This window comes from Anoplophora glabripennis, unplaced genomic scaffold, assembly GCF_000390285.2.
Source record: "Anoplophora glabripennis isolate ALB-LARVAE unplaced genomic scaffold, Agla_2.0 scaffold37, whole genome shotgun sequence".
Lineage (NCBI taxonomy): Eukaryota > Metazoa > Arthropoda > Insecta > Coleoptera > Cerambycidae > Anoplophora > Anoplophora glabripennis.
The window spans coordinates 140,820-149,920 of NW_019416243.1; the positions used below are offsets into that span (position 1 = coordinate 140,820).

Sequence of the window (9,101 nt, forward strand, 5' to 3'; positions counted from 1 at the left end):
TTCTGGTAGTATCAGTAGTACAAACAAGCGAGCCAAATAAAAGTTTTACCAAATTAATTTCTTCAATTTTTAAAATTAATTTCGATAGTGCAGTATTCCATTTTTTCTGAGAATTAGCTATTTTTATATTTTCTTTCAAATGAAACCCTATAAAAAATCAAGTAACTCCTTGCAAATAATTTAAGCAAGTAAGTCGATCGATATTCCAAACAAAGGTACATAAACCTAAAGTTTATGGCCTTTCTGTGTATGTTTATTTTCTTATGCTGTATGTTTGTGTCAGTTCTATCGTGGATTTCCACCGTGATTTTTGGTTGAATAATTTCGCTTGTAGCGCTAGTTGATATGTTAACTTATGGAGACTGTCGCTAGAGTGCCAATGCTGCTTTTCAGCTATACGTGGACGACCCTTATAGGATCATCCTCATCGCGATCATTTGTTCGGGTTGTGGCAAAGGGAGCAGACACCGGTGATTTGCAGGAACATCGTGAAGGGCATGCTGGAAGATGTAGAGTGCCAGAAAACTACAAAAGGAGGAAATCTTGTTGAGATCCAACAAGTACTCGAGTAATTGCACGCCAAGTTTAACTGAACCAAAGAAAGTTCAGACAACAATGCAGGAAAATCAATGGTACCCCTTTCAAGAGCAACAAGTTTAAGCTTTACAGCCACATTAAATGAATAAAAACATTACCAGAAATATTTTGGACAGTGACAAGGCTCTATTTACCCGAAACGGAATGATTAACTTTATAGGCAAACAAGTCTTCAAGATCAGTCAACCGTAATCCACCTGGGCCTTTTATTTTGCCAGATTATTTAAGAGGCGTAAGTTGTCTAGGATTCTTTCAAAATCACCCTCTCCCACACAGCATCGCGACATTCGTAGGATGTACGGAGGATAACACGATCACCTCAGGATGTTCCCGGGGTATTTAAATGGGACAGCTTGAACTTTGACGTCCTAAGGACATCCGCCTGGTTATATACAGGACATTGTCAGGATCAGTAGATCAAATGAGGACAACCTAGGCTTTACTGTTGATGTCCTCAGGACATCAGCCGGGCTATGTACAGCACATTCTTAGTAGATATTCTCATCCACGATTCGAGTCCGTGGCACGTCTGGGCCACGTTTACGCCTGGGCTTGGAAATTATCTTCCGTAATAAATGGGTTTTGAAATTTGTAAAGATGGCAAATCTATAAAAAACATCCTGTATAAAATAGTGAACGTCTTCAGATAAAACCTTTATCACCCGTGAAATATTTTAGTTCTAACTGTTACTATTTTCCATATTTAGTAGACTGTTTTCCGCATATTACAAGAATTTCTAAAACGGCAACGCAGCAACTGAACGTAAAACTATAATATGGTACGAAGAATTTTACGACAAATTCAAATAAAAATGTAAAAAAATAATTTTTTGAGAAAATATTTTCAAGTATAGGTATGCAATTTTTTTGTCAGAATCCACATACGACAAATAATTCCCATATTTTTTTCCTTACAAAAAAGAAGAGTGATAATAATGTATTAAGTGTTAAGAGCTCTAAATTTTTCCATAGCAAAATTCTGTGTACGCCACTGATACTATTCGCTCTTTGTAAGCACTGGTCTCGAAAATGTTATTTTAAATTTCTTGGATAAATTTTATTTTTTAATTAAATATACGAAACTAACCAATTATGCTTTTCAAGGGCCAAATTCAGAATGCCTAAATTAAAAAAATATATTTGTAAAGAGAAACAAATGGACAAAAATGACATTTTAATTAAACCGACAAAATATTTTATGTCGCTCATCATAAACTGTATGCATTTGTTAAAATTATTGAAAATAGAATAAAAGAACATAATTGCATTATATTAATTTGATTCAAATATTTAATTTTAATGTAGGTATCTGCTGAATGGCATCTGACACAATTTAATATTGAACTGAACAGAATCATAATTGTATTGTGAATTGTTTTTTTGTACGAATTTTATCTCAATTGATCACAAGTAACTGGAGTAACCTGAGTGGGAGGTACCTATTGAAAAGTAAGGTTAAAAGGATCTACCCACTGATTTTCCGGCTCCTAATAAGAAAGCTGAATATATTTTTGCATAACGATTTTTCTCTTCCAGGGCAATTTAGCAATATACAGGATATTTCGAAATTATTTGATCAACATATTTGGTAATGGGGTGAACTCAAAATGTATTAAATGCAGTAATACAGTAACCTCTCTATGTGTGCAACGGTATGACTGAATTTTATATTAATAGTCCAAGCATTATAGAGAAATGCTTACAGAAATTATTACCTGGACAAAAAAAATATGACCGTATAGAAAATTAAATTTTAAATTGATTAATTCTTATTCTTTAAACTCGATCCAAAATGGCGAACATGGTTAAAAAAATCGCAAAGTTGCAAAAAACGGTTTTTCTAAAATAACTAAAAAAATATAGCACCGATTGAAAAATTTTAAATGAGAAAGTTGTAGGTTTTAAAAGGATCTATCGACTGATCTTTTGTAAGTATCGATTGCTCTGTTACTTTTCGAGATATATCGAAAAAAACCGTTAAAAATCTTCTCTTTTCTCTTCTATAACTCGTTTACATTTACGTGCCCATATTTGCTATTTATTGCAAGCATAGCCCGCTGCAAGCCAAAAAAGTACATTTTTGAAAATTTTAAAAATATTAGTTATTTTTCGATATATCGATTTTTTGAAAAAAAGGCGCCCTCGAAAATTGGCTAGATCTTCTCAGCGGATAGCCCTACAGTAACGATTTTCGGTTTATTTTCTTCGTAAAGAGTTATATTATCATGCTGTTAAAAAATGTTGACGATTTTATTAATTTTAAGGATCAAAAAATTACTTTGAAAAAGTTGCATTTTTTTTGGGTGTTTTTTTCAAATAACTATTTCAATTTTTATTTTATGAAAATTACTTTTAAAGAAAGAAACTGCTGACATTTTTTCACGATTTAAAAAAAAAATTTTTCTACAACCTTCTTTAAAAAAAATTTTGAAAACGCAGTTAACATTTTACAGGGATGCGCTTGATGGAGGTTAATATTGAATACTTATATTTTCAAAAAAAAATAGTAGGATATGTTTACTTGATTTTTAGTATTAGTAATTGAGTAATAAACTGAAGCGTGCAAGCACTGAGTGCGTCAGCTGGACCGGCCGGAGAAGTAGGGGGAAGCGGCGCGCGCTCGCTCTGAACACTGATGACTGAAAATCTTTGATATCTCGGCTTCTGGACCACGTACAAAAATTCTTTTGTACTTAATCTGGGGTAGCTAAACACGAATATTCTAGTCATTTTCGCATTAGAAGCAAAATAGTCCCGTAAATGTTTAGTTTTTATTTAATTTACATTGTTTTGCATATATCGTCATTTTAATAATTAATAATATTATAGTATTTTTCGTGTAATACCTTAATTTTTTTTCTTCATTAATCATACTGACGTTGTACTTGTACTTTTTAACAATTACTTCATCACTTCAATGATTAATTAATTTTGGTGTAAAATAAGTTTAAAGAATTTAATGTATTTACAAAAATATTTAATAATTATACAACTTTGTATAAAATGTCTATAAAATTATTACAATGAAAACTAAAATGATTTATCGAATGAAATTCTTCTTTTCTTTGTCGGATTGTCTTTTGATTCATTTTCTTGTTCGTCTTCCATATTTTCGTGAAGAAGTTTAATAAAAGTAAAAAAAAAATGTAAGTTAAATAAAATCTAAACATTTACGGGACTATTTTGCTTCTAATGCGAAAATGACTATAATATTCGTGTTTAGCTACCCCAGATTAAGTATAAAAGAATTTTTGTACGTGGTCCAGAAGCCGAGATATCAAAGATTTTGCAAGCGCGAGCCATTTAGACTGCACGTCATCAGTGTTCAGAGCGAGCGCGCGCCGCTTCCCCCTACTTCTTCGTCCGGTCCAGCTGACGCACTCAGCGCTTGCACGCTTCAGTTTATTACTCAGTTACTAATATTAAAAATCAAGTAAACATATCCTACTATTTTTTACCTCCATCAAGCGCATCGCTGTTAAAAAATTTTTTAAATAAAAAAAATATCGGCTCAAGAAGGTCGTAGAAAAACATTTTTTTTTTAAATTCGTGAAAAAATGTCACCAGTTTCTTTCTATAAAAGTCATGTTCATAAAATAAAAATTGAAATAGTTATTTGAAAAAAACATATCCAAAAAAGTGCAACATTTTCAGTCATTTTTTGATCCTTAAAATTAATAAAATCGACAACATTTTTTAACAGCATGATAATATAACTCTTTCCGAAGAAAATAAACCGAAAATTGTCACTGTAGGGTTATCCGCTGAAAAGATGTAGCCAATTTTCGAGAGCGCCTTTTTTTCAAAAAATCTATATACATATCTCGAAAAATAATAAATATTTTTAAATTTTTAAAAAACGTACTTTTTTGGCTTGCCGCGGGCTATGCTTGCAGTAAATAGCAAGTATGGGAACGTAAATGTAAACGAGTTTAGAAGAAGAGAAAAGAGAAGATTTTTAACGGTTTTTTCGATATATCTCGAAAAGTAACAAAGCAATAGATACTTACAAAAAATCGGTCGATAGAACTTTTTAAAACCTACAACTTTCTCATTTAAAATTTTTCAATCTGTGCTATATTTTGTTATTTTAGAAAAACCGTGTTTTTCAACTTTGCGATTTTTTTTAACCATGTTCGCCATTTTGGATCTAGTTTAAAGAACAAGAAACTCGATCTAAAATTTAATTTTCTATACGGTCATATTTTTTTTGTCCAGGTAATAATTTCTGCAAATGTAACATTAATCCGTGACAGAATGCTTGGACTTATAAATATGGAACAAGCGGTTTTACTGGAGAAAGAAAAAGTTTGATAAAAATATACTGGGCGTCCCGCTTAAAAACGGACACAAGTAGGTATGTACAGGGGAGAATAAAATATTGTGTGTAAGCCCTTGTATAACTTATATTTTTATATTTCGCTGTAACAATTTATCTAATATAACAAATAACGTAACATCAGCATTCCTGTCGCATCATTATATTCCAGAAATGCTGATGCATATAATTTAATTATATTTAAAGGATCTCTGCGAGACCAAATGCACAGTATAGTTTTTGACTTAATGCTGTAAAATTACGTTGCTGCTAATAAAAAACTTATAACACTCAGACCTATAATTTTATTTGTGATATAACACAACTTACCTCTATACCAAATCGCTTTGTTTAGCGGCTAGATGTCCTCTTTGGCAAAAAATTTGTTTTTTTTTCTAAATAATTTGAAAACGCTTTTTATTAAGTGAAATTTGGTTTGTCACTTTTTGACATGATAATCAAAATAATTGCATTTATAAAACTAGGAAAATACCCCAAATGCTCATATTTTTTTGGCAGGTAATAATTTTACAAGTTCAGTTCTAATTCTAAAATAAAGTCAGGGGCCTTTTAAATTATTTTTTAATTACCACCAACACATTTTCGATACAAATCTGATTTAACAGTCACCAAAAATTTAATTTATGTGATAATAATACAAACGAAACGAGATTGAGAAATTTACAGTAAATAATCTTATAATTTTTTAAACTCAGTTATGTGTTAATAAAAATGGCAATTTTTCCAATAATTCTCGTGAAAAAATATTCAGTTAAAAGTTTCTGTATTGTATGAAGTTTTATTTCGTTTCAAATAAATCAATTTTTTTGTTAAAAAAAATTGAAAGATATTTGTATCAAAAAAAGTTGGTGATTAAGAATAATAAAAATTTACAAGAGAGCTTAAGGTTGTGTTAAAGTACCATATATGTATTAGTTTCCCTACGCACATCTGCTCTGTGTACCTACATTATGCTGAACACACTATATATCTTAAAAAAGAAACTTCTATAAAATTAAATATTCATTGAGAGTTTTTGTAAATTATAAAATAACCTTTATCGAAAATAATTATTTTTAAGTTATGTGATTATTGGTTGATTGCAAAAAGTCTTCATCTTTCATTTTTTGTAAAAAATAGTCTACTTTGTGTGTTTTGTCTACATTTTCTTGACTTTTAGTGCACATTTCTCAACAATTCATTGCCAAATTGCGTATACTCAAATTATATACACCTTGAATTTAGATAATCTGATAGTTTTAAAGAGCAATAGCTCAGTAATTGTTCGAGATGCAAAAAATAATAATATAGAAAAGGGATTAAAAAACGAAACTACAAAATTACTTTCAAATGTCCAGGGTCATATATGAGAGTAAAATGCTCAAAAAATAGTTTTTTACAGTACACATTATTAAATATTCGAATTGGTTCTGCATTATACTATATGTATAATAGTTTTACCAGTTTTAATTCAGTTGTTCCGTTGTCAAGTTAGAAAATTTTTTCAATTGTCAGAATTTACTAAATTTAGAACCAAAATACTTGACACAGTGACAAAGGCTAGCCAACAATTTTAGATCTGTGAGGCGTTCATAATTTTATACAGCGTGTTTTCTATGGATTTGTTAACTTTTATAATTTTAATGTATTTAACCGTTTTAACTGTTTTATTCTGTATAGTTTTTGTTCTCTCTTACTTTTATAAGACATTTCCGTAGTTATTTTGGAGATATTCCACTTTTTTATAAAACCTGCTGAAAAGGGATTACATTTACTATTAAATCTATTTTTACTCGTAAGATAATTATCCGTGATCGATATCATAGCATTAAAATTAAAAAATTTAATTTAGTTTTATAGTCTAGTTTAGTTTAAATTTGGAAAGATAAAACAAATTATTATAGTCATATTTAAATAAATTAACTAGAACTAAATATTCTTGCGTTTTCAAAACTCATAATAGCATGTTCAAAAATAGAGGAAGAATAGAAGTACCAGTTCGAAGTATTTCTAAAACCATTGACGTCAGTTTTTTATTTTTTAAAACGAACAAAACTGAGGCAATTACGGTTTGTGGTGATTTGAATGACAACTGCTCCAATTCTTTTGAACATTTCAATAGGTATTTTTCCCATACGACTTTTTAAAATATTGTAGACGATGACTCCCCAAGTCACCTTAAACGCAGAGGTACATCTAAAATGTTTTGTTTCCGATATATGGGTATTAAACATATTTTTCTATTTTTTTATTATTATTTTCAATCTAGGTATAAATTTTCTACGAAATTTATAATATATTTTCAAGTGCTAAATAAAATATGTATCATGGTTATGTAATCGTTTGATAGTATTGAAGAGGAAAATGAAATTTTATTTAAATACACGTACAGGTATTTATTATAAAGATATTGTTAATCATTAATATTCTGTAATGAAAGTTTATCCAAACAATACACGAAAATTTGTTAAGTAATCAATTCTACTAAAACTTTTTATTTGATTTAAAAAAATTCTATTTAGTACGTTACTATCATCAAATATATGACGTAATAGACTAAAACCACGACACAACTGTTCGCCAAATTCGTTACACTCATATACTTTTTAAATTGCCAGTTTGATAACAATTTCATACAAAAATAAAAAAATAAGTGTAAATATTTTTTTTCACTCTGTTTCATATCAAAAGATGACGGCTTGTATAATAGATACAACTTTGTGAAAAGCTAGCTCGATCGATTTATGGGAGTACATAGGCTCGCATAAAACAGAAATTAAAACCACCACAGAAGTTAACAAACTCAGGGTAATGGATAATGGATTCGGTAACTTTACCCGTATGGCAATTTAAAGTTTAAAACAAAGTAAACGCAATCAATAAATAAACATGACGGAGGCGGCGTCTGTATTATGGAAATATCTCAGGCGCTTCGCCAAAGGAATAATTAAAAAATAGAAGGAAGTAACACGCTGATGCATTGCCGAGCCATGGGGATACACGAGAAAATGAAAACTTAAGTGGGTTGACCCACATCAGTTTCAAATCTGACCCGAAGATATAATCTTATTTAGACTTTTATGACGTGCAATGTCCTTCAATGTCACTAAAAGGTTTCCGAACTAAAATTTTAGCCTAAAGTACAAGGCAACAAAATCGTTTTTTAGAAGGGAGGATGTTTCACTAAAGTACGTTTTATTGACTTCATAGTCAATAAAACATACTTTAGTGAAACATCGTACGATCGTTCGTACAACGCCAGTGAGTAATATTCACAAACCTTAAGGCTACGGTCTCATAAAAAGCGAGTAAAGTATTCGACTGTCTTTTTTCAGTAACGTACACTTGATTCTCTGGTTGAGCCTCTGCGAGCTCGTTATAGTTGTCTCACAAGCGAAAAACTAAACGTAGTAGAAGTTACAGAAGTCGAACTTGCTCAAAACGCTTTATTAGCCTTCTGTGAGGTTGTAGCTATAGGTCGTGACCCCACAGAAAACTAGTAAGGCGTTTCGAGTGAGTTTGACTTCTGTAGCATACAATTTTGCGACCCGAAATGGATCGTGACCCACACTTTGGGCATCACTGGCGTAGATTGTTTGAAGTGCTGACGTCAATAGACAACTTGTATTTTCATTTAATTTCTTCAAAAACCGCATTTTGTAGTCAATAACCGACAACTAACAGTGGCAAAAAAAATAATCTTGTTAATGCTATAAATTATAGATGTATAAAATTATGTATGTAAAAGTTTAAATTTTGTCACGTAAACAAGAACACATTGTGACGTCATTTCGTGCGACCGATAATACAACTTGCTTCTTAGCCGTCTGCCGTCTAGTCTACAATGGGCTTATTTAGAATATATTTTTAAATTCATATTCAGAAAGTATATATGATAGTTAAAAGTAAATATTTTTTACCAACTTCTCTCTGAAAATAATAAATGAAAATGGAGCGTGGGAAAACAAACGGGAATTATATTGTGACGTCATACCTCTTGTTCTTCTTCTTCTTCTAGTGGATGGTCCTAATAAGTCCCATAGCACTGCGGCCTAATTAGGCCTATTGTGCGTCCCACTACTAGTCCTATTCAGCAAGTAGATTTGTCCTTTTTACAAAGTCCAAAAGCTTCCTTGCTGACACTTCTCTCAGCTCCTTGGGTTTCAAATAGGGTCTCCCAAGGAGC

The 9,101-nt window shown here is 30.9% G+C and overlaps 1 protein-coding gene across 1 annotated transcript in view; it reads right to left on the bottom strand.

The window, feature by feature from the left end:
* Positions 1-9,101, bottom strand: part of LOC108913512 (colorectal mutant cancer protein) — a 189,072-nt gene that overhangs the window by 16,860 nt on the left and 163,111 nt on the right. The window lies entirely within an intron of this gene.